Raw genomic sequence first — 26,980 nt, forward strand, 5'->3', positions numbered from 1 at the left:
AGGGGATTGATACTCCTCTAACCATTCTCATATCTCCCTTAACCCTGAAGTACCAGAAGCCTCACCAGCTAATTGTGCTGATGTTACTTGCCACTGATCAAACTGGTGGTTGTCAAAGTTTTGCTACATCCAGACTACTGAGCTGTGAATAGAATAGGATTCCAATAAGTATTCTTCCTGCTGGCCGAGTGATGGAGGGAAGGTCGTTGGATAAATGGCATTGTGGTTAACACAGTCCCTGTGGATGGAAGGTCCTGGTCTGCGTTCTATAACTTGACACTGAATTTTGAGGCTTCCTTTAGGGCCTTGCCGTATATATATTGTTCTGTTGAGGAAAGAATGTTTGGAAGGCAGCCTTGCACAGGGAGAATATACAGTATATTCTCAGTCATTCAGCATCCACGGGGAATAGGGTTTGCTAGTAGTAGGAATATGCTCACTGCAGGAGAAATGCTCAAAAAATACTGTGCATGACACACAGTGCTTTATGCTTAAACAATTAAGTAAGTTACCGATTATATGTTATCTCAATACTCTTCAAAATAATACTGTGTTTTACAGTGCAGTTCTATATTTAAGGCTAAACAGCAAAAATATGTAATACAAGAAAAATAAGTTGAATTACTGTACTCACCATCAAATGAAGTGCTACACCTTCAAAAGGGTTGATTCTGTTTATCAGCCTATTGTGCATCAGGTAAATGAACTAAAAATGTCTTTACTCACTTATTTTGCCTAACACCAAATAAAATTCACTATTTTAGCTTAATTCCATTAAGTACAATCTGATGTAGGCTAGGTTACAAATTTTAATACTTAATCACTTGACCCTAAAAACTCAAAAGGCAAATTATTCCCCATGTTCTGGACAGTCTGAAAGTATTTCATCAAATTCAACAACAGGTTTTTCAGTCAAAGTTGAAGGTCAAAGAGATTTAGGCTTCTTGTCTTCTTGACTATTATATTGGCTGGCATGCCTTTCTTCTCTCGTGCATAAAATCTAAATGAAGAAAGGTAACTGGATTACAGTTTGAGCAGAAAAGCAATTTTGGTGGTCAACATTTCAAGGCATTTTTGATCCAATTTCAATTTCTTTCAAGTAATTATCCATGAACCATTTTCCTCCAGCTCCACTACCATTATCACTTTCCTCTTGAACAATAGGATTGTCATAATTCATAGCATTCTCTATCTTTTCATCAGTATTTAACCTTACTTGTAACAGGAACATTCTTGCCAATTTCCATCCACTCACCTAGTTCATCTCTCAGACTTTTTCCCCTATTGGATATTTGGCACTCAGTCTGCTAATTCCTTTTTGTTTCCCATTATACTCACTTGCCATCTGCTTGCCTTTACACACACACAAACTATTTCAACGACTTCATCAGATGACATCTTAAATTACAACAAGAGGCTATGATATTCTCCAACTTTTTTGTAGTAATTCAATGTCAATCTGTTTCCATTCGCAAGCCACATTAAAATTGTGTCTTGGATAGAAAATTTTGACTAGAAATCTTGAATTTTCCCTTTGTAGTTCATGAAGCATCTCATAGAATTACAATGGTGCAACACTTCTACAATTTTCAAAAAGCTTGATCCATGGGATGGAATTAAATTTCTCCATTGGTAGGGAGGAAATAATTCAAAAATAGTTTAATTCACAAGAAGATGAGCAGAGTTGTAACCCAAGAATAGCACAAAGATATAATGAAATCACAATATAAACATTTCTGCATGCATCCATCCAGGCTTTCAGTATTTAATTTATGTTATTGAAAAAGGTAAGCTATCTATATACTTGGGATATTTTCCCAGCTGCTTAGGAATACTGGGTGCATAAATATCAGATAAACAATGTTTAAATCTAAGTTGGTGCCCAAAATGCATCAAGGTGGGCAGCAAATTAGTTAAATAGACAATTGGTGATGCTTAGAAGTCAAGTCAAGACAAGTCACTTTTTATTGTCATTTCAACCATATTATTGTCATTTCAACCATAACTGCTGGTACAGTACATAGTAAAAATGAGACAACGTTTTCCAGGACCATGGTGCTACATGAAACAATACAAAAACTACACTGAACTACGTAATAAAAAACACAAAAACTACACTAGACTACAGACCTATCCAGAACTGCATAAAGTGCACAAAACAATGCAGGCATTACAATAAATAATAAACAAAACAATAGGCACAGTAGAGGGCAGTAGGTTGGTGTCAGTCCAGGCTCTGGGTATTGAGGAGTCTGATGGCTTGGGGGAAGAAACTGTTACATAGTCTGGTCGTGAGAGCCCGAATGCTTCGGTGCCTTTTTTCAGATGGCAGGAGGGAGAAGAGTTCGTATGAGGGATGCGTGGGGTCCTTTGCTTTGTGGATGCAGCGTGTGGTGTGAATGTCTGTGATGGCAGGAAGAGAGACCCCGATGATCTTCTCAGCTGACCTCACTATCCGCTGCAGGGTCTTGCGATCCGAGATGGTGCAATTTCCAAACCAGGCAGTGATGCAGCTGCTCAGGATGCTCTCAATACAACCTCTGTAGAATGTGGTGAGGATGGGGGGTGGGAGATGGAATTTTCTCAGCCTTCGCAGAAAGTGGAGACGCTGCTGGGCTTTCTTTGCTATGGAGCTGGTGTTGAGGGACCAGGTGAGATTCTCAGCCAGGTGAACACCAAGAAATTTGGTGCTCTTAACGATCTCTATGGAGGAGTCGTTGATGTTCAGCGAAGAGTGGTCGCTCCGTGTCCTCCTGAAGTCAACAACCATCTCTTTTGTTTTGCTTACATTCAGAGACAGGTTGTTGGCTCTGCACCAGTCCATTAGCCGCTGCACCTCCTGTCTGTATGCTGACTCATCGTTCTTGCCCACCACGGTCGTGTCATCAGTGAACTTGATGATGTGGTTCGAGCTGTGTGTTGCAGCACAGTCGTGGGTCAGTAGAGTGAACAGCAGTGGACTGAGCACACAGCCCTGGGGGGCCCCCATGCTTAAAAATAATTGAATCAGAAATAGATTCTATTACTAACATGTGTGGAATTTGTTGTTTTGTGGCTGCAGTACAGTGCAAGACATACAAAATTCTGTTAGTTTCACCAAAAAAAGTGCGAAAGATGAATATTGCAGTAGTGCTGTGGTTCATGATCCATTCTGTAATCTGATGGTGGAGGGGAAGAAGCTGTTCTTAAAACATTGAGCGTGGATTTTCATACTTCTGTACTTCCTTCCCCCATGGTAGTAATGAGAAGAGAGCGTGTAGTGGATGGTACAGGTCCTTAATAATGGATGCTGCCTTCTTGACACACCATCTTTTGACGATGTCCTTGATGGTGGAGAAAGTTCTGCCTGTGATGAAAGTAGTTGAGTCTGCAACCCCTTGCAGTGCAATGCATTGGAACCTCCATCCCGGTCTATGAAGCTGCCAGTCAGAATACTCTGCATTGTAGAATCTGTAGACATTTTATATTGAATCTTTGGTGGTAAACCAAATCTTAAATTCTTAATGAAGTAGAGCCACTATGTGCTTTCTTTGTGAGTGTATTAATGTGTTAGGCCCAAGATAGATCCTCTTGAGATGTTGATGCCCAGGAACTTGAAGCACCTCACCATTTCCACCACTGACTCCCGGTGTTTGTACTCCTGACTTCCTTTTCCTGAAGTCCACAATCATTTTCCTCATCTTGCCACTGTTGAGTGTGAAGTTGTTGTTGTGACGCCACTCAACCAGCCAGTCTATCTCCTGTACACAACCTCTTTGCCATCTGAGATTCTGCCAACAACAATGGTATTGTTGGCCAATTAAGTTCAGAATGTATCATTTCTGAAAGCTGTTGTAATACTGCATTTATTACTGCTGTTACTATTAAAATATGGGTGATATGATGTGACTAATTAATCCAATCTTTTTGAGATGGCAGTACAGAATTAATAGTAGATTCTTGTTAATTAAGTTGGTTTCTGTGCTAACCAGTTATCTAGTAACTTAAGTTAAATCAACATCATGAAACAAATTGTAAAACTCTACTTGTTTTATTTAAATAATAGGTTACAAAAGAATCCTAACATATTGTTGTGGAATATTACTTAGAGTATAATTAGCTAGTGAATTCATTAAATGATGGTGATTCATCACATTTTGTCTATAACTTTGATATCTGATTATAAAGGTTTGATATTGGCATTGACACTTTCATTTTGGCACTCAAAAATCTGAAGGTGGACGTTTTGTCTTGATGTGAAATCACTTTATAATGCATGAAGTGGTTTGTTCTAAGCTGTACAATGTGTTGATTTTTTTTTCCACTTCAACTTTTGCTCAGTGGTAAGTGAAAGGTACATTTTGACTGTAACATTACAAATTTTAGTATTTGAGGAAAAGTTTGTTGTTTGGTATATTTGTATATGTTCAGATTATAGCTAGTTAACTGATATATATGCCTTACTGGTTTTTGATACCCACGGATAGATACATTGAAATCTGTCAAAATTTGGGGAAAAGGAGCTATAATCTCTGCCATCTGCCATAAACCCCATTCTCAAGCCATCAGATTCATTCTCTTCCCTTGGCACAGTCCGGCTGAACCAGATTGTTTGCAATTTGGGTATCCTTTGATCCTGAGGTAAAATTTGTCTCCTTGTAGATAACTTACATTCTTAGAACATACAACATTACAGCACAGGTATAGGGCCCTTTGGTCCACAATGTTGTGCCAACCTTTTAACCTACTCTAAAATCAATCTAACACTTCTCTCCAGCATAGCCAATCATTTTTCTTTCATCCACATGCCTAAGAGTCGTAAGTCTCCTGAATGTATCCATCTCTACCACTACCCCTGGCAGTATGTTCTGTGCACGCACCACTCTGTGTTTTTTAAAAAAAAACCTCTGACACCCCCACACTTTCCACCAGTCAGCTTAAAAGTATGCCTTCTAGTATTAGCCATTTCCACTCGGGGTGGGGAGGGATGCTGGCTCATTATCTTACACACCTTATACACCACTATCAAGTGACCTCTCATTCTCCTTTGCTCCAAAGAGAACAGCCCTAGCTCGCTCAACCTTTCCGCATTAAACATGCTCTCTAATCCAGGAAGAATCTGGTCAATCTCCTGGGCACCCTCTCTAAAGTTTCTTTTCGATAATGAGGGGACCAAACCGAAAACCATACTCCAGTTGTGGTCTAACCAGAGTTTTATAGAGCTGCCACATTACCTTGTGGCTCATGAAGTGAGTCCCCTGATTAATGAAGACAGATACACTAAACACCTTCTTAATCATCTCCTTATGATGGCCATAAACATTTATTGTCCAGAGCAACCTGCATGGCAACTTTAAGGGATCTATGGGTGTGGACCTCAAAATCTGGCTGCTCCTACACACTGCTAAGAATCCTCCCATTAAATATCCCATTTATTCATGGATCACTGTGTGATTTGCAAGACCTCGAGTTTAAAAAAAACATCTTTTTCTTCTGTTTTTCTCACCAAGTCTGTAATTTTCTCCAGCATACAATGGTGTAATTTTGATTTTTGTTCTGGTTTCAAATTTCTACTGATGGCCATAAACACTTGCCGTCCCGAACTCCATCTCAAGACTAGTTTTCTTTACTGTTAAGATGTTCCTTAAAATCTCCCTCTTTAGCCAGGTCTTTAGGCATCTGTCAAATTTTGTTTCATAGCTACTGAATACACAAGTTTGTTACAGGTGTTGTACATTTGCAAGTTGTTTCTTGATGTTGACTAGTCCTAGCATCTTGCTAATAGAACAACTTTTGGTAGTATACTTGCAAGGTGTTATTAATTTTACTGATAATTAAGTTTGGAGAAGTGAAGAGTAAAATGAAGACAATTATGCATTTGCATTTATGCTACGTTGAAATTTGAAAATCTCTCCAAAGTAACCAAAACCTATAGTGAAAAGAACCCTCAAAAATGAGGGAACTATAATAATTATCAGTAATATTTGTGAGTTGTGTTAAAAATTTCAAGTACTCTAGTTTGTAACACATTTGTGAAAGAATTAGCATGTAGTTGTTCATGATGTGAGCAGTTGGATCTGGGACTCTATTCTCTGGATGAAGGCTGAGATTGTCCTTTTAAAGGTCTATAAGGTTATGAGAAATTTTGATAGTGTAGACCTGGAAGTGTTTACTCTTTGTTCTAAAGGGACATCCTTGTATTCTGAGGCTGTGCCCTCTTATCCTAGACTCCCCCACTTTAGGAAACAACCTCTCCACATTCACTCTGTCTGGATCTTTCAATATTTGGTAGGTATCAGTGAGATGTCCCTTCATTCTTCTAAAGGCCAGTAAGTACAGGCCCAGGCACATCAAACACTCATCATGCAGTAACACTTTCATCCCCAACATCATTCTTGTGAGCCTCCTTTCAACCCTCTCCTCTGCCAGCATATTCTTTCTTAGACATAGGACCCAAAACTTCTAACAATGTTCCAAATATGGTCTGGCAATGTCTTCTAAATCATTACACCCTTGTTTTTATATTACTACCAATTCAACCTGCAAGTTAACCTTTAGGGAAATCTAGGACTCCCAAATCCCTTTGTACCTCCGATTTCTAAATTTTCTGCCCATGTAGAAAGTAGTCTATGCCTTTCATTCCTTCTACCAGAGTACATGACCAAATACTTCCTACACTGTACTCTATCTGCCACTTCTTTGCCCATCCATTTGTCTTAAGACTTCCTGCAGACTCTCTGAGTCCTTAACGCTGCCTGACCCTCCACCTATCTTTGTATCATCCCCGAACTTGACTAGAAAGCTATCAATTCTGTCATGCAGATAATTAGCATATAACGTGAAAAGTAGCAGTCTCAACACTGACCCCTGAAAAACACCACTAGTCACCAGCAGCCAATTAGAAAAGGCCCACTATTGCCATTCTGCCTCCTGTCAGTCAGCCAATCTTTTGTCCATGCTAGTATCTTTCCTATAATACCGTGGGATCGTTTCTTGTTTAGCAGCCTTGTGTGCAGTACCTTGTCAAAGGCCTTCTGAAAATCCAAAATAAACATCTACTGATTTCTTTGTGTATCATGCCTGTTATTTCCTCAAAGAATTCCAACAGATTTGTCAGACATAATTTCTCCTTAAGGAAACCATGCTGAATTCAACCTCCAAGTACCCCGAAACTTCACCTTAATAAATGGACTCTAATACTTTGCCAACCATTGAAGTCAGGTTAACTGGCCTATAATTTCCCACCTTTGTCTGTCTCCCTCCCTTCTTAAAGAGTGGAACGACATTTGCAATTTTCCATTCCAGAATCTAGTGATTCTTGAAAGATCACTATTAGTGCCTCCGCAATCTCCTCAACATCTTTCAGAACACTGGGGTGTAGTCTATCTGGTCTATAGGTAACTTACCTCTCTTCATTCCTTTCAGCTTCCCAAGCACCTCCTCCTTCGTAATAGCAACTACACTCTCTTCTGTCCCTCAATACTCTCTAATTTCTGGCATACTGCCGGTGTCTTCCACAGTGGAGACTGACACAAAATACTTGCTGAGTTTGTCAGCCATTTATTGGTTCCCCATTACTATCTCTCCAGTATTAGTTTCTAGCAGTACAATATCCAATCTTGCCTCTCTTTTATTTTTTATATATCTGAAAAAACATTTAGTATCCTCTTTCATATTATTGGCTGGCTTACCTTCTTATTTTATCTTTTCTCTCCTTATTGCTTTTTTAGTTGTCTTTTATTCATTTTTTAAAAGCTCCTTGATCCTCCAGCTTCCCACTAATTTTTGCTATATTGTTTGCTCACTATTTTGCTTTTATGTTGCCTTTGACTTCCCTTGTCAGCCACAGTTGCCTTATTCTCCCTTTACAAAGCTGCGGCTGCTGCTTTGGGATGAATCAGCCTTAGTCTTTCGGATTCATTCTAGAAACTACAGCCATTGCTGCTCTGCTGTCATCCCTGCTAGTGTCCCCTCCCAGTAACTTTGGCCCGATATTCTCTCATTCTCTCTGTAGTTTCCTTCACTCCACTGCAATACCAATACATCCAGTTTTAGCTTCTCCCTCTCAAACTGCAGAATGAGTTCTTAAGGGTTCCTTTACCTTAAACTCCCAAATCAAATCTGGGTCATTACATTACACCCGATCAAGAATTGCCTTTTTCCTGGTTGGCTCAGCCACAAACTACTCTGAAAAATCCATGTTGTAGGCGTTCTACAAATTTCTTCTCTTGGGATGCAGCACCAGCCTTGAATTTCTCAATCTAATTACATGGTGAAATTCCCACGACTATTGTAACATTGCCCTTTTTACATGCTTATTTTATCTCCTGCTGTACATTGTATCCCACATCTTGGCTGTTGGAGGTCTCTATATAACACCTATCAATGTCTTTTCATCTTTGCAGTCTAGTAACTCTGCCCACAAGGACTCTACATCTTCTGATCCTATGCCAGTTCTTTGTAAGGATTTTATCTCAATTTTTTGAAAAGCAAGCCACCCCATCCTCTCTTCCTTCCTGCCTGTCCTTTTGATACCATGTGTATCCTTGGATGTTAACCTCCCAGCTGTGATCATCTTTTAGCCATGACTCGGTGATGCCCACAATGTATTGTTACCACACGTATGGAAGCTGATTCTGCTTTGAGATGCTGTTGTCATTGGGTAGTTTGATGGTAAGATGCAGGCAAGATGAAGTTTGCATCTTTAAGGCTTATCGTAGTTAACAGTAGAGTGATGCAGAATGAAGCATGACAAGTAACTTCAGGCTATGATTAGTGCCAACAGATTGAAATCAGGAAACTACAATCTCACCTGGCTAGACAATGATGGATTTTGGAAGTGGGATTCATGGCCAGCCTTGTTTGAGGCTGGAGATGAAAAGTCTTGAAAAATAGATCAGTTTTGGCATAATCATAAGCTGTTGGCACGTGGCCAAGTAGTTAAGGCGTCGGTCTGGTGATCTGAAGGTCGCTAGTTTGAGCCTCAGCTGAGGCAGCGTGTTGTGTCCTTGAGCAAGGCACTTAACCACACATTGCTCTGCGACGACACTGGTGCCAAGCTGTATTGGCCCTAGTGACCTTCCCTTGGTCAACATCGGTGGCATGGAGAGGGGAGACTTGCAGCATGGGCAGCTGCTGGTCTTCCATACAACCTTCGCCCAGGCCTCCACCCTGGAAACCTTCCAAGACGCAAATCCATGGTCTTACGAGACTAACGGATGCCTATATAAATAAGCTGTTAGCTAAGGTGTGGGGAGTGGGGGACCTGTTTGAAGACGTTCAGATGAGGAGTTCTGGGAAAGATGGCTCCAACGTTGTGAAATATAAAATCAGTAATGGTGTAGTAACATTAAGGTAGATTAACACAAAATATATCTTTCAAATTTTTCTTCTTACTTGCTTTTGAATTTAGAAGTCATGTTCCCATGGGTATTTTAATACATTGCACCTTGACTTGAATAATAGGCATTTGTGCCAAATACCACACACCTTGTGCTTTTTCTTCCTCAATATTTTCCGTAACTTTAAATAATTCAAATGTTGTGGTATGTGGCTTGCTTCAATGAGTAGGTTTCTGAATACGTATCAATTCACGTTCTGGAGAATTACCCATTCCACACAGTTGATCTATTCCTATTGTTAAACAGGAATGGTGTAAATATCACTGGCACATAGTTTACACCTGAGAGTGTTTGAAAGTGGTAACTAGGTTCTTAATTTCCCTGTTTAACCCTTAAACCATTTCCCATTTTTTGTGCTCTTCGACTCTTCCCTTATTTCACCTTGCTTTTCTCCACCTGTTTTATCCTTAAAGTAGATTATTACAATACACTCTGGGCCAGATTCCCTTGTGCTGTTCCTCAAAAATGTGGTCTAATTTAAATTTCACCAAGTCTCAATCATTATTGGCACATTTCGTGAAGCACATGGCTCTCAGTTAAGTAACATTTTGTTTTATCCTCCAGCCTACTTCACATCTGTCCATGACTTCAGTGCTATAAATAAAACACGTCTACAAGCAAGCCTCTTTGTAGTTGTTGGTGCATACTCATCCACTATTCTTGTCACTGTGTTTCCATTTTAATATTCTCTTAAACTTGGGTCATGTACTGTTAAGCCTAGAGCCTTAACCTGGCTGAGTTGCATCCTAATGACATATAATTTAGATGATTACCCATACCTGATATGACATCCTATATTATATTCCATTTTAAGCATCTGTACTTGGTGCATGTCTGATTGGCAAAATTGAAAGTTTCCTTCTCTGTTGTAATTCAGGCAGATTTCAGCCTTTTTATACTTCGTTCTTCAGGTACAACTATACTCTGCCTAAATTGTGCAAAGTAGGTTCTGTTGTGTGCCACCCACTGCCTTTCAGTGAATCATAAATGTTAAACCGATGGTCCGGTTTAACATATCACACCTTTGGAACAGGTATGTATGTTAGTAGCTCTGTGAGATAGAGAACTTTATCCCTGGTATAAATGGATAGTTGTACTGAACTGATTCTTGAGAGTTTTCCTTTGTACTAACTGAAAAGTTGAGCATAACGTACCAGAAAACTTTGTTCTTTTATTTTTGGAAGTTGGTAACATCAAGTGAAAGCAAAAATACCTGGAGGGTCCACTTATACAAAGGTTGGCAAAGAAACTGTTGGGTAGGAGAAAGCTGAAATCCTTTTCAGTTACATTAAGGTAATTCAATAAAACTACAACCCAAGTGGTTTCATGATTCTTAGACATGTAAAAAAGTATGCATTTCATTTAGTGATCTAAAAATGGGGATATATTTTGACAAAATATTTTGTCGATACTAGTTACCAGCCAAGAAGTAAAAAAGGGCTAAATTTGCTGAGTGATCAGTGGTGTTAGAGCAGCAACCATGATGAAATGCTCATGCATGTATATTAATGACAATTTGTTTGCACTTACCGGTTAGTTACTGATGAATGACTTGAAATAGTACAAGGTTTACTGCTAGTATTGTGTGTGATCTTTTAGAAAAGAATGATTATTTCCTGTTTAAAAATATATGATGCTTCAATTAGCTGAGGATTGGCAAAACCCTTAAACTGGTAAACTTTTAGAGACACAAGAAACTGTTAATGCTGGAATCTGGAGCTCAGCAGGCCTTTTGGAGGGTAAGGTTGACTCTTTTCTACTTGCTATTGGTAAACTTTAGGGCTTGTTGGCATATTCATTTATTATTGTCACAAGTACCACAGAGCAATGAAAAACTTATCTTGCATGCCATTCATAAAAACAATCCATTACAACAGTCCATTAATGTAGAACAAGGTAATACAATAACAGAGTGCTTTCAGACTTTTGTACCTTCAGCCCATTGGGTGGGGGAAGACGAGATAATGTCTGGGATGGGTGGGATCTCTGATTCCGCAAGCTGCTTCACTGAGTCAATGAGAAGTGCAGACAAAGTCCATGGAGGTGAGGATGGTTTCTGTGGTGTGCTGAACTGTGTCCTCAACACTCTGCAGTTTTTGTGGTCATGGGCCGAGCAGTTGCCGTACTGAGCCATGATGCTTCTGGATACGATGCTGTCAGTGGTGCACTGAAAAATATTTGTGAAGCTCAAAGGCAATGTGCCAAATTTCTCCAGCCTCCTGAAGAAGTAGAGGTGCTGGTGAGCCTTCTTGGCTGGGGTATCTGTGTTCGGACCAAGTCAATCTGTCGGTGCTGTTTGCTTCAAGGAACTTGAAGTTCTCAATCTCTGTTCAATTCTAAACAGGAACCCTCTTCCTGAAGTCACTATCCAGCTCTTTTATTTTGCTGACATTGAGGGAAAGTTTGCTGTTCTGACATTGGCTCTCTGTCTCCCTCCCTTTGTCCCGACTCATCATTATATCAGATATTGCCCACCACAGTGGTGTCATCTGCAGACTTGGAGATAGAGTTAGAGCAGAATCTGGCCATGCAGTTTATTTGGAGGAGAGTAGGAGACTGAGGATGAAGTCAGTGTTGAGAATAATTGCAGTGGAGGTGTTGCTGCCCATCCTTACTAATGGTGGCCTGTTGGCCAGGAAGTCAAGGATCCAGTTGGAAAGGGAGTTGTTGAGTCCCACGTTCAGGAGCCTGGAAATGAGTTAGCTTGGAATTACTGTGTTGAAGGTGGAGCAGTAATCAATAAACAATGTCCAATGTAGGTGTCTTTATTATCCAAGTGCTTCAGAGATCAGTGTAGGCCCAGTGAGATGGCATCTGCCATGGAGCTGTTTCAGTGGTAGGTGAATTGCAGTCAGTGGAAATTGTCTGGGAGGCTGGAGTTAATGTGTGCCATAACTAGCCTCTCGAAGCACTTCATGGGGGTGGATGTCAGAGCCACTGGACTGGTCATTAAGGCACGTTACCTAGTTTTTCTCAGGGACTAGGATGATAGTCGTCGTCTTCAAGCATGTGGCAATCTCAGATTGAAGGAAGGTGTTAATAGTTGTCTGCAAATACCTGGACCAGCTGATTTGCACAGGATCTAAGAACATGCCCAGGGACATCATCTGGGCCAGATGCATTCCATGAGTTCACTCACCAGAAGGCTGAATGGCTGTGGGTTCAGGTGCTTTTAGATTAGATTATAAGGACACACAGTCCTCTTTTATTGTCATTTAGTAATGCATGCATTAAGAAATGATACAATTTGTTCCTCCAGAATGATATCACAGAAACACAAGACAAACCAAGACTAAAAAAAACTGACAAAAACACATAATTATAACATATAGTTACAACAGTGCAAAGCAATACTGTAATTTGATGAAGAACAGACCATGGGCACGGTAAAAAAAAGTCTCAAAGTATCTGGAAAGTCCCATCATCTCACGCAGATGGTTGAAGGGGGAAACTCTCCCTGCCATGAGCTTCCAGCGCCGCAAACTTGCCGATGCAGCATCCTGGAAGCACCCGACTACAGTTCGCCTCTGAGTCCATCCGAAAACTTTGAGCCTCCGACACCAAGCACCGAGCACCATCCCTGCTGAGCTCTTCAACCCTGGCCCTGGCAATAGGCAAAGCTGAGGATTTGGGGCCTTCCCCTCCGGAGATTCTCGATCGCACAGTAGCAGCGGCAGCGAAGCGGGCATTTCAGAAGTTTCTCCAGATGTTCCTCCATGCTTCTTCACGTCTATCTCTATCAAATCAGGATTGTGCACAGCCCCTATTTAACAAATATGATATCATTTCGGAGCGGCCGCGCACGTTGCGTCGCACCGCCATCTTCTCCTCCCCTCATGTTATAATTATGTGGTTTTTGAGAGCTTTGGATGCTCTCAAGGTGGTGGTGACATTCCAATCCACTTCTGTTCAAAATATGCATGGAATGAATTATTGGAAAGGGATGTGCTGTTTTTGCTAATGCTGCCTCAGATCATGTTTTACCTCGTTATGGCATGGAAGCCCTGCCTCAACTGATCTGGGACTGTTATGATCAACTTTGAGTTTTTGCATGTTGTTCTGACTTGTACTGCCCTTCCCTTTTTACGCTGCTCAGAGAACATTGTGTTGAATTGGTATTAATGATTGAATAAGGAGTTTAATTCATTTTTCCTCTCCATTCTGTTCCTGTTCCTTTTTTCTATCTGCCTCAAGATGAATAGGAGCCAGGGGCACCTGAGGATTCTTTCTTGTACATTATATTAATCTTTTAATTACATTTTATGAATTTCCACCAACTCACTTCATGACTTTTAAATGGCATCTGCACCTGTTTATGCTTTACATTAATGATCTGCGTGTGATGAGCAAGTGCAGTTCTGGATAGGGTGAAAATGGGCTATGTCAAGTAGGCGATCTGTTAAAAGGTGAATATTGAATGGATAAAGCAATTATGCTGATGAGCACAATGGAGAGCATGTGGATTGCAAAAGACTGAAGATTACACATGCTGTAATGTGACTGGGCTACAATTGTATTTTATAATGATGAATGGTGAATAATCTGGTATTTCATATTTTCTACTTGAACATTGAATTTTCTATGCCACCCTTTGTCAGCACGTAAGTTTCCTGTATCAATCCAGTGATTTTTTTTTAACATTCAAATTTACCAACTGATTTAATTGGTTTGACTTCCAGGTTGACGTATGCAATTAAAGAAAAATATTTCTATTAAATAGATGGAAACTTCTTATTTTTTCTAACTGAAGTCTTAAAAATAAATGTGGTAACATTCTGAAGCTATACCCCTCCCGTACCATAACTCCTCACCCCATCGGAAAAGATTCAAGGGAGTTTCACTGGGTTGAGTTTCTGGGGTGAAGATTGCCCAATGAGGAATGATTAGCCATATTCTCTTTGGAGTTCAGAAGAATGAGAAATTACCTCCCTGAAATTCAGAAGTTCCATAGGGAATAATGTTGATTATGAACTTAAGAGAGTGCTGCATTTTTTTGGATATTTGTTTTTAACAGTAAAAATTTGCTCTGCTCAAATGGGGTGCTATATTTATATTCAAAGAAGTGACTTTAAAATGAACTTTACTCAAGGGGGACTTTGCTATGTCCTGAGGATGTGAAGTGTTCTATGCAGATAAATGTATTCATTCTTAACAGCACTGCTATAATAAACTCCACATTATGTGCAAAGCAAGTGTAGTGGAATATGGGAAACTACATCAGAAATTGTTGACATAAGAGTCTGTTCGACTTCACACACATATGAAATATTCAGTTGAAATGGTATTGATTGAAGGTGGTCAGCATTAATTAAAGCACAAGACTGCTGAGACAGCTAATTCATTATTGTACACAGGACAGAACCCATTTAACTTGATGTGACAAGGTTAGAGAATAGTCAATCAAGGCTTGTAACTTGTGCTTAAAACAAACTGAAACTAATTGGACTATAGTTTCTGGTTGGTGAGGGATTAAACCTTGGTTCTAAGCAGACATGTATTTGCTGTTCAGAGCTTGCTGTTAATTGAAAGAAAAAATGTGTATATTTGGAACAGGAATTTAATAATAACTGATATTAAGGAATCGGAGAAGACTTTTGTGTGAAGTGGAGAACTGTTTAGCTTGGAACTGAAATATATCAGAGATTTGCCACCACTTACAATTTTGTGATAATGACTATTTAATACTTTATGTGATACATTGGATGTTCATTCATACTCTTGGGAGCCAAAACAAGACCACAGTATGTGACTTTTATTAGTGAGAGCTAACAGTTTTTCAAGATGGGGATAGTGACTTGTTGCTGAGCCTGTACATTAATCACATTTTTGTTTTATTATCCTTACATTTTTGTCAACATCTCCCAGGCTCTAATGCTCAACTGCACACTAGGGGTAATTTACTGGCTAATTAACTCACCAACCTACTGTGCTGTTAGAGGAAACTGGAGTCCTCGGAGGAAATTCATAGAGATGGGGAAAATTTTTATAAAGACAGTCGTAGATGAATGTGTCCCCACAAAATCATTCAGAGTCTTCCCCAAACAAAAGCCCTGGTTGAACCATGAGATTTGCAATCTGCTGAGGGGCAGATCAAAGGCATTTAGGTCTGGTGAACAGAAGGTCCAGGTACGAACTCCAGAACACCATCTCGCAGGTGAAGTGGCAATTCTGGACTAAACTTGAATCAATGAAGGCTGCTCAACAGCTGAGGCCGGGCTTGAATGCAATCACCTCTTACCATGTGAAACCAGAGACATAGGTGACAACAGGGCTTCGCTTCCAGATGAGCTTAATACCTTCTATAATCACTTTGACCATCAAGACATGGAGGAACCTTCATGAACACCCACTGCCCCCGATGACCCTGTGATTTCAGTCTCTGAGGCTGACGTGAGAGCATCCTTTGGTGTGGAGTGAAAGCATCTAGTCCAGATGGGGTACGTGGCTGAGTGCTGAAGATCTGTGCTCTGCTGTGTTCACTAACGTCTTTAATCTCTCACTTCAACAGTCTGAGGTACCCACCTGCTTCAAGCAGGCTTCAATTATACCAGTGCCTAACAAGAATGTGGTAACCTACCTCAATGGCTATTGTCTAGTAGCACTTACATCCACTGTGATGAAGAGTTTTGAGAGGTTGGTGATGAAACTCATCAACTCCTACCTGAGAAGCGACTTGGATCTGCTGCAATTAGCCTATGGTCACAACAGGTCCACAGCAATACCGTTTCATTGGTTTTCCATTCTACCCTGGAAAATCAGGACAACAAAGATGCATAGATCAGGATGCTCATAATTGACTGCAGCTTGGCATTCAATGTTATCATCCTCTCAGAACTAATCAATAAGCTTCAAGACCTTGGCCTCATGCCTCATTATGCAATTGGATCTCCGATTTCCTCACCTGCAGACCCCAGTCAGTTCGTATTGATGACAACATCTCCTCCACAATCTCCATCAGCACAGGTGCACCACAAGGCTGTGTGCTTAGACCGCTGCTCTACTCCTTTTACACTAATGACTGTGTGTCTAAGCACAGCTCCAGTGCCATATTCAAGCTCGCTGTCATAGGCTGAATCAAGATGGTGGTGAATCAACATATAGGAGGGAGATTGAAAAATCTGGCTGAGTGGTGCCAGAACAACAACCTTTTACTCAATGTCAGCAAGACTAAGGAGCTGATTATTGACTTCAGATGGAGGAAACCAGAGATCCCTGCGCCAGTCCTCATTGGGAGATCAGAGTTGGAAAAGGTCAGCAACTTTAAATTCCTCGGTGTTATCTTTTCAGAGGATCTGTCCTGGGCCCAGCAACTACGAAGAAAGGATGGCAGTGCCTTTACTTCCTTAGGAGATTGTGAAGATTCAGCATGACATCAAAACTTTGACAAACTTCTATAGATGGGTTGGGTAGTGTAGAGTACATTGAATGGCTGCACCATTCATCTCAGCCTGGCATGGAAGTGCAAATCCCCTTGAATGGAAAATCCTACAAAAAGTAGTGCAGATGGCCCAGTCCATAACAGGTAAAGCCCTCCCCACTATTGAGCACATCTAGGTGGAGTGCTGTTGCAGCCACTATCAGGCATCCCAACTACCCAGGACTTCTTGCTGCTGCCACCAGGAAGAATGTACAGGGACCGCAGGTTCCAGGTTCACCACCAGGTTCTCGAACAGTTATTACCCCTCAGCCATCAGGCTCCTGAACCAGTGGGAATAATTTCTACGAGTCAAAGGGGTCAGAGTGGATCGCAGAGGGAAGAAAGGAGGTCCGGGCTCCAACGTGTGCACGAAGAAATTGAACTTTGATAAGCCTGGCGCCTTTTTCATTCCTTTTTGTATTGTACCTGTATTAATCTCATAGTCCTAGTAATATTTATAAAGTGTAATATGTAAAACGTACATTGTGTGCTGGCTGATGACTGATGTTTGAAGCCAAATCAGGTGTCATTTGCACAGCAACCGGCGTAACCGGGGGACAAGGTGGGCGGCGGACGAGGTTTCCCCTAGATAAAAATGAGCCAATATAGCTGAGCGTTACAGTGACATATATGTACTTTGATAATAAATTTATTTTGAACTTTGACAGTTGAGTGTGCATAGCATCTGAGGTTAGAATTGAACATGTGGCTCTGGCACTGAGAAGCAGCAGCTCTATCAGCTGGGACACCGAGCAGGAGAGAGCACGGCAATGAGACAAATTCTGAATACCTCCTGGAATGGAAAGGAATACTCAATGCACTAAAGATGAACTCTTGATCTCGCCACTTTCTTTTGTATTATCTTGATGTACTTGCATATTGAATGATCTGTCTGGATGGCACACAAACAAAAGCTTTTCACTGTATCTTGGTACATGTAATAGTAGGAAACTCATTGCCAATTATCTGTTAGAATGGGCAAGATTACATGAGATCACATCTATACCCTGGAAGTTCAATCTATGAATGATCACTGAGAGATAGTTAAGAAAAATATCTGTCATAATATTAAAAAAAATTCATTAATATCAATAAATATTCAAGTGTTTTCTTTATTTGCTAGTGCAATTAAAATGATTTTTGGAAGTATATATTTCCTTTATGTTCAAAAACCGAACCATTTCTGTTTCTCTTCATTCACATTCTACATATTTTCAATGCATTATCCTTCCCCCTTTTCATTGACGTTTCCCAAATTTGCACCACGCTGCACAGATTTATTTATGGTGCTTTTTCAATTGAAATAGTAAACGTGTGGTACCTTTTGCATTAAACTACAGGTTTGTCAAAAATTGCAGTTGCTAGTCAAAATTTCCTATATTTTACTGTAGAATGTGGAAGGCTGGAATAATTTTATGGGTCATTTTGCTCCTTCATTAAAGACATCGCAGAATTCATCAAATTTTTTTTATTGTTTACACAGTTAAACTCTTGGTTTGCATGTTGTTACTCAATGAGTATTAATATGCATGCGACCCTAACAGATTATTTTTCCTTAAAAAGAGCAAACAGTTTGGAAAGAAAAGCAGAAACATGTTATCAGTTTATTTCCATGAACTTGATCATTGGTGTTTGGCAAGGTGGTGCTGCTTCCATGTTCTAGCTTCAGTAAAACTCCAATAATCTGGAACACTTGGGGCATTGGTGATGGACAGGCAAATTTTCTAAACTATCAGAAGATATTCCCAACGCATTTCTAATGCGCATTTGTTTTAGATGTTACCCAGTAGTTTCATAAATCTAGTAACCCTGATAAATTTCAGTGGAGTGGAGAAACGTGACCTTGTGCGTAAGATAGTCAATTAGCGGATTTTGGGTGTTTTACTAGTGAGGAGAAAGTTAATATGATTATTCACAAGATTATAGCTTCAAATTCCTGGAATTGAGGCTGATGTTGCTGAGGAAGTATAGTTAGATTCAACATAATATCTTTTGCATGACATGTTAAGCTGAGTTCGGGTGTGAACTCCATTTACAGATGAGTGTAAATTAATATCAAAGAAAATGAAGTTCTTCTAATATACTGGATAAAACTTCATCCTGACCAGCCACTACAATAAAATGCTAATTTATCTATTTGCTATTCAAAAATTGCTCCCAGATTTGCTTCACAAAAATATCTATGTATGTAACATGCTTTTGGATGTGATTCCTCTTGTATGTTCAATTGCAAATTTGGAGTAATTTGGGTTGCTTCTACTTCTGCTTCCTAGCTCTTGGCCTATGACCTTATTGGTCATAGATCTTTAAGTATTTTTCTAAAATGGGTTTTTACCTCCGCTACCCTTTAAGGCAAGAAGTTCCTGAATTGTATTATGCTTTTGACCATGTTCTTTTTTTTAATCGTGGATCCCCTTTCATCATTCAACCAGGTATTAACCCCACTGTCAGTGGAAATATTGTAAGGTATCCTTATCCTCTCAGAATTGTGTACACTTGAGTTAAATCTCCTCTGTCTATTTTCTCAAATGTAGAAAAATAAATACCCTTTCCACAATTATTCAGCCCTGGGAATATTTTAGTAAATCTCCTCACCTGCTCTAATACTGTTATATCCTTCAGCATGATGAAGCTGAATTTTAGTTCCAGCCCATACTTAATCCGACGTGTTATAGAGAAAGTGAAAACTCTGAAGCTAATAAAGATTTCAGCACATCAAGGTAAACTCTCTAAGTGGTTGAGGGTGACTAATATATCTATGTTGTTTAATTTATTTGCAGATACAACACAGAAACTGCCCTTCAAGCGCACCTCCCCAGCAACCCCCCATGTAACCTTAGCCAAATCATGGGAAAATTTACAATAACCAATCAATCTACTAACCAGTATGTCTTTAGACTGTGGTGCCCACTTCAAAAGCCAAGCAACAAGAATTTTTTTTGGAATCAAAAATAGATCACTCTCCTGTTAATAGAAACTGAGCAGCATTTACAGTTCAATTCAACCTGGAAAATTTGAGTCTGAATAGAAGTGAATCAGTTCAGAGGTGGGGTGGTTTGTGCAAAACAAAACTTCTTCAGGGTTGGAGGAGTATGTGCTTATTATTTAGTATTTGGCATTCAGTTATTGTGAGAATCTTGTAACATTCGCAGCATGACAAAATTAATAATTGGTTGACTTCACAAATTGGCCTGTATGAGCAATTGTCCAACCAAGTTCGAACAGCAATTCAGCATTTGCTCATGCATTTGGCTTCAGGGTATCATTGTGATCTGGAACAATACTGCTGCAAATTTCTACACCACCCTTGACTCCTTTCCTCCCTCTCTTGAATTTCTCTGGGATTTGGAGATTCACCCAAGAACCATTCACGCCTGGCTAAGATCTTGTATTATAGATTCTTAACAAATGTGCCACTGAGCTTTGTATTTTATACACTTGTGAATTTTCCATTGTATATTGCTTACTTATTAGTCATCTTTGTCATTTGTCGGGCACATAGCCAAGTGGTTAAGGCGTTCGTTTAGTGATCTGAAAGCTGCTAGTTCGAGCCTCAGCTGTGGCAGCGCATTTGTGTCCTTGAGCAAGGTACTTAACCACACATTGCTCTGGTGTCTGTGTGAGGAGTGGCGCCCCACACAGACTTCCAATCTGCGCCTTGTAGGACATGAAAATGCCCGACACAGGCCTCTCAGGAGACTTGGCTGGCACCAGGACAGGAATGGATTCTCAATATTCCTGGATTTCAGTGCTTTAAAAGGGATAGAGAGAGGGAAAAAGGGGAGGAGTGGTGGCATTACTGGTCAGGGATACTATTACAGCTACAGAAAGGGTGAGTAATGTAGCAGGATCCTCTTTTGAGTCAGTATGTGTGGAAGTCAGGAACAGGAAGGGAGCAGTTACTCTACTGGGGGTATTCTATAGGCCCCTGGTAGCAGCAGAGATAAAGAGGAGCAGATTGGGAGGCAGATTTTGGAAGGGTGCAAAAATAACAGGGTTGTTATCATGGGTGACTTTAACTTCCCTAATATTGATTGGCACCTGATTAGTTCCAAGGATTTAGATGGGGCAGAATTTGTTAAGTGTGTCCAGGATGGATTCCTGTCACAGTATGTGGACAGGCCGGCCAGGGGGAATGCCATACTAGATCTAGTACTAGGTAATGAACCGGATCAGGTCACAGATATCTCAGTGGGTGAGCATCTGGGGGACAGTGACCACCGCTCCCTGGCCTTTATAATTATCATGGAGAAGGATAGAATCAAAGAGGACAGGAAAATTTTTAATTGGGGAAAGGCAAATTATGAGGCTATAAGGCTAGAACTTGCGGGTGTGAATTGGGATGATGTTTTTGCAGGGAAATGTACTATGGACATGTGGTCGATGTTTAGAGATCTCTTGCGGGATGTAAGGGTCCCGGTGAGGAAGATAAAGAATGGTAGGGTGAAGGAACCATGGGTGACAAGTGAGGTGGAAAATCTAGTCAGGAGGAAGAAAGCAGCATACATGAGGTTTAGGAAGCAAGGATCAGATGGGTCTATTGAGGAATATAGGGAAGCAAGAAAGGAGGTTAAGAAGGGGCTGAGAAGAGCAAGAAGGGGGCATGAGAAGGCCTTGGTGAGTAGAGTAAAGGAAAACCCAAATGCATTCTTCAAATATGTGAAGAAAAAAAGGATGACAGAAGTGAAGGTAGGACCGATTAGATAAAGGTGAGAAGATGTGCCTGGAGGCTGTGGAAGTGAGCGAGGTCCTCAATGAATACTTCTCTTAGGTATTCACCAATGAGAAGGAACTTGATGATGGTGAGGACAATATGAGTGAGGTTGATGTTCTGGAGCATGCTGATATTAAGGGGGAGGAGGTGTTGGAGTTGTTAAAATACGGTAGGACGGATAAGTCCCCGGGACCTGACGGAATATTCCCCAGGCTGCTCCACAAGGCGAGAGAAGAGATTGCTGAGCCTCTGGTTAGGATCTTTATGTCCTCGTTGTCCACGGGAATGGTACCGGAGGATTGGAGGGAGGCGAATGTTATTCCCTTGTTCAAAAATGGTAGTAGGGATAGTCCGGGCAATTATAGACCTGTGAGCCTTACGTCTGTGGTGGGAAAGCTGTTGGAAAAGATTCTTAGAGATAGGATCTATAGGCATTTAGAGAATCATGGTCTGATCAGGGACAGTCAGCATGGCTTTGTGAAGGGCAGATCGTGTCTAACAAGCCTGATAGAGTTCTTTGAGGAGGTGACCAGGCATATAGATGAGGGTAGTGCAGTGGATGTGATCTATATGGATTTTAGTAAGGCATTTGACAAGGTTCCACATGGTAGGCTTATTCAGAAAGTTAGAAGGCATGGGATCCAGGGAAGTTTGGCCAGGTGGATTCAGAATTGGCTTGCCTGCAGAAGGCAGAGGGTGGTGGTGGAGGGAGTACATTCAGATTGGAGGATTGTGACTAGTGGTGTCCCACAAGGATCTGTTCTGGGACCTCTACTTTTCGTGATTTTTATTAACGACCTGGATGTGGGGGTAGAAGGGTGGGTTGGCAAGTTTGCAGACGACACAAAGGTTGGTGGTGTTGTAGATAGTGTAGAAGATTGTCAAAGATTGCAGAGAGACATTGATAGGATGCAGAAGTGGACTGAGAAGTGGCAAATGGAGTTCAACCCGGAGAAGTATGAGGTGGTACACCTTGGAAGGACAAACTCCAAGGCAGAGTACAAAGTAAATGGCAGGATACTTGGTAGTGTGGAGGAGCAGAGGGATCTGGGGGTACATGTCCACAGATCCCTGAAAGTTGCCTCATGGGTGGAAAGGGTAGTTAAGAAAGCTTATGGGGTGTTAGCTTTCATAAGTCGAGGGATAGAGTTTAAGAGTCGCGATGTAATGATGCAGCTCTATAAAACTCTGGTTAGGCCATACTTGGAGTATTGTGTCCAGTTCTGGTGACCTCACTATAGGAAGGATGTGGAAGCATTAGAAAGGGTACAGAGGAGATTTACCAGGATGCTGCCTGGTTTAGAAAGTATGCATTATGATCAGAGATTAAGGGAGCTAGGGCTTTACTCTTTGGAGAGAAGGAGGATGAGAGGAGACACGATAGAGGTGTACAAGATAATAAGAGGAATAGATAGAGTGGATAGCCAGCGCCTCTTCCCCAGGGCACCACTGCTCAATACAAGAGGACATGGCTTTAAGGTAAGGGGTGGGAAGTTGAAGGGGGTTAGTAGAGGAAGGTTTTTTACTCAGAGAGTGGTTGGTGCGTGGAATGCACTGCCTGAGTCAGTGGCGGAGGCAGATACACTAGTGAAGTTTAAGAGACTACTAGACAAGTATATGGAGGAATCTAAGGTGGGGGCTTATATGGGAGGCAGGGTTTAAGGGTCAGCACAACTTTGTGGGCCGAAGGGCCTGTACTGTGCTGTACTATTCTATGTTCTATGAGTCGACATTCCCTCCTCCCTTAGCATTTTGGTACTGACCTGGTACTATCAACCATTCTGTACTCTGGATCAGACTCAGTTTCAACTGAATTTGAGGAAAACTTGATCAGTCTTTGCAGAAGAGGGTACTCATTGCTTGATTTGGGACAGGAATAACACCCATTTTTAAAAAATATAAAGCCAACAAACAATCACAGTTGGGGCTACTGGATGCATTTTCATAACCTCCAGAAACAATTCTGCATTACAATAATGCTAATTTGTTGTATGACAGTGGTTTCTGAGTAACTGATATGCCATTCCTTTGTGTCTTCAAATGGACTGTTATAAATCTAGTGCTGTTATGCTCCAGGGTAACATCACTGTATAAAATGATTTGATGCTTTTGGTTTTGAGATTGTAAATATGTAGTATGATTACTTAACTAGCTGAGATAAATATTGCCCAGTTTCCTGATAGCTTTACACTAATACCAGCATCTTCCTAATAATAAAGCATTGATGTCAGCAGCAACCTACAGTGCCATGCAAAAGTTTGGGCACCCCGGTCAAAATTTCTGTTACTGTGAATAGTTAAGTGAGTAGAAGATGAACTGATCTCCAAAAGTCATAAAGTTAAAGATGAAACATTCTTTTCAACATTATAAGCAAGATTAGTGTATTATTTTTGTTTGTACAATTTTAGAGTGAAAAAAGGAAAAGAGCACCAAGCAAAAGTTTGGGTACCCCAAGAGATTTGAGCTCTCAGATAATTTTTACCAAGGTCTCAGACCTTAATTACCTTGTTAGGGCTATGGCTTGTTCACAGTCATCGTTAGGAAAGGCCAAGTGATGCAAATTTCAAAGCTTTATAAATACCCTGACACCTCAAACCATGTCTCAACAATCAGCAACCATGGGCTCCTCTAAGCAGCTGCCTAGCACTCTGAAAATTAAAGTAAATGATGCCCACAAAGCAGGAGAAGGCTATAAGAATGCAAAGCATTCTCAGATAGCCGTTTCCTCAATTCATAATGTAATTAAGAAATGGCAGTTAACAGGAACAGTGGAGGTCAAGTTGAGGTCTGGAAAACCAAGAAAACTTTCTAAGAGAACTACTCGTAGGATTGCTAGAAAGGCAAATCAAAACTCCCGTTTGACTACAAAAGACGTTCAGGAAGATTTAGCAGACTCTGAACTGCTGGTGCACTGTTCTACTGTGCAGCGACACCTGCACAAATATGACCTTCATGGAAGAGTCATCAGAAGAAAACCTTTCCTGCATCCTCACCACAATATTCAGCGTCATAAATTGCAAAGGAACATCTAAACACACTCGCGGATACCTCCTCTTATTTACCCCTCGATCGTGACCCCACTAAGGAGCACCAGGCCATTGTCTCCCACACCATCACCGACTTTATCCGCTCAGGGGATCTCCCATCCACTGCTACCAACCTTATAGTTCCCACACCCCGCACTTCCCGTTTCTACCTCCTACCCAAGATCCACAAACCTGCCTGTCCTGGCCGACCTATTGTCTCAGCTTGCTCCTGCCCCACCGAACTCATTTCTGCATACCTCGACATGGTTTTATCACCCCTTGTTCAATCCCTTCCGACCTATGTTCGTGACACTTCTCACGCTCTTAAACTTTTCGATGATTTTAAGTTCCCTGGCCCCCACCGCTTTATTTTCACCATAGATGTCCAGTCCCTATATACTTCCATCCCCCATCAGGAAGGTCTCAAAGCTCTATGCTTCTTTTTGGATTCCAGACCTAATCAGTTCCCCTCTACCACCAGTCTGCTCCGTCTAGCGGAATTAGTCCTTACTCTTAATAATTTCTCCTTTGGCTCCTCCCACTTCCTCCAAACTAAAGGTGTAGCTATGGGAACCGTATGGATCCTATCTATGCCTGCCTTTTTGTTGGGTTTGTGGAACAATCTATGTTCCGTGTCTATTCTGGTATCTGTCCCCCACTTTTCCTTCGCTACATCGACGACTGCATTGGCGCTGCTTCCTGCATGCATGCAGAACTCGTTGACTTTATTAACTTTGCCTCCAACTTTCACCCTGCCCTCAAGTTTACCTGGTCCATTTCCGACACCTCCCTCCCCTTTCTAGATCTTTCTGTATCTGTCTCTGGAGATAGCTTATCCACTGATGTCTACTATAAGCCTACTGACTCTCACAGCTATCTGGACTATTCCTCTTCTCACCCTGTCTCTTGCAAAAACGCCATTCCCTTCTCGCAATTCCTCCGTCTCCGCTGCATCTGCTCTCAGGATGAGGCTTTACATTCTAGGACGAGGGAGATGTCTTCCTTTTTTAAAGAAGGGGGCTTCCCTCCCTCCACTATCAACTCTGCTCTTAAACACATCTCCCCCATTTCACGTACATCTGCTCTCACTCCATCCTCCCGCCACCCCACTAGGAATAGGGTTCCCCTGGTCCTCAGCTACCACCCCACCAGCCTCCGAGTCCAACATATTATTCTCCGTAACTTCCGCCACCTCCAACGGAATCCCACCACTAAGCACATCTTTCCCTCCCCACCCCCGCATTCCACAGGGATCGCTCCCTACGCAACTCCCTTGTCCATTCGTCCCCCCCATCCCTCCCCACTGATCTCCGTCCTGGCACTTATCCGTGTAAGCGGAACAAGTGCTACAGATGCCCTTACACTTCCTCCCTTACCACCATTCAGGGCCCCAAACAGTCCTTCCAGGTGAGGCAACACTTCACCTGTGAGTCGACTGGGGTGATATACTGCATCCGGTGCTTCCGATGTGACCTTTTATATATTGGCGAGACCCGACGCAGACTGAGAGACCGCTTTGCTGAACATCTACGCTCTGTCCGCCAGAGAAAGCAGGATCTCCCAGTGGCCACACCTTTTAATTCCACATCCCATTCCCATTCTGACATGTCTATCCACGGCCTCCTCTACTGTAAAGATGAAGCCACACTCAGGTTGGAGGAACAACACCTTATATTCCGTCTGGGTAGCCTCCAACCTGATGGCATGAACATCGACTTCTCTAACTTCCGCTAATGCCCCACCTCCCCCTTGTACCCATCTGTTACTTATTTTTATGCACACATTCTTTCTCTCACTCTCCTTTTTCTCCCTCTGTCCCTCTGAATATACCTCTTGCCCATCCTCTGGGTCCCCCCCCCTTGTCTTTCTTCCCGGACCTCCTGTCCCATGATCCTCTCGTATCCCCTTTTGCCTATCACCTGTCCAGCTCTTGGCTCTATCCCTCCCCCTCCTGTCTTCTCCTATCATTTTGGATCTCCCTCTCCCCCTCCAGCTTTCAAATCCCTTACTCACTCTTCCTTCAGTTAGTCCTGACGAAGGGTCTCGGCCTGAAACGTCGACTGCACCTCTTCCTACAGATGCTGCCTGGCCTGCTGCGTTCACCAGCAACTTTGATGTGTGTTGCTTGAATTTCCAGCATCTGCAGAATTCCTGTTGTTTGCATCTAACACACCTGATGCATTTTGGAAACAAGTCCTGTGGACTGAAGTTAAAATAGAACTTTTTGGCCGCAATGAACAAAGGTATGTTTGGAGAAAAAAGGGTGCAGAATTTCATGAAAAGAACACCTCTCCAACAGTTAAGCATGGGGGTGGATCGATCATGATTTGGGCTTGTGTTGCAGTCAGTGGCACGGGGAACATTTCACTGGTAAAGGGAAGAATGAATTCAATTAAATACCAGCAAATTCTGGAAGCAAACATCACATCGTCTGTAAAAAAGC

At 41.5% G+C, this 26,980-nt stretch overlaps 1 protein-coding gene across 6 annotated transcripts in view; it reads left to right on the forward strand.

Moving 5' to 3' along the window:
- kif13a (kinesin family member 13A) overlaps positions 1-26,980 on the forward strand; it is a 273,571-nt gene that overhangs the window by 106,858 nt on the left and 139,733 nt on the right. The window lies entirely within an intron of this gene.

The sequence above is a fragment of the Mobula hypostoma genome, chromosome 17 (assembly GCF_963921235.1).
Source record: "Mobula hypostoma chromosome 17, sMobHyp1.1, whole genome shotgun sequence".
In the NCBI taxonomy this organism is placed as follows: domain Eukaryota; kingdom Metazoa; phylum Chordata; class Chondrichthyes; order Myliobatiformes; family Myliobatidae; genus Mobula; species Mobula hypostoma.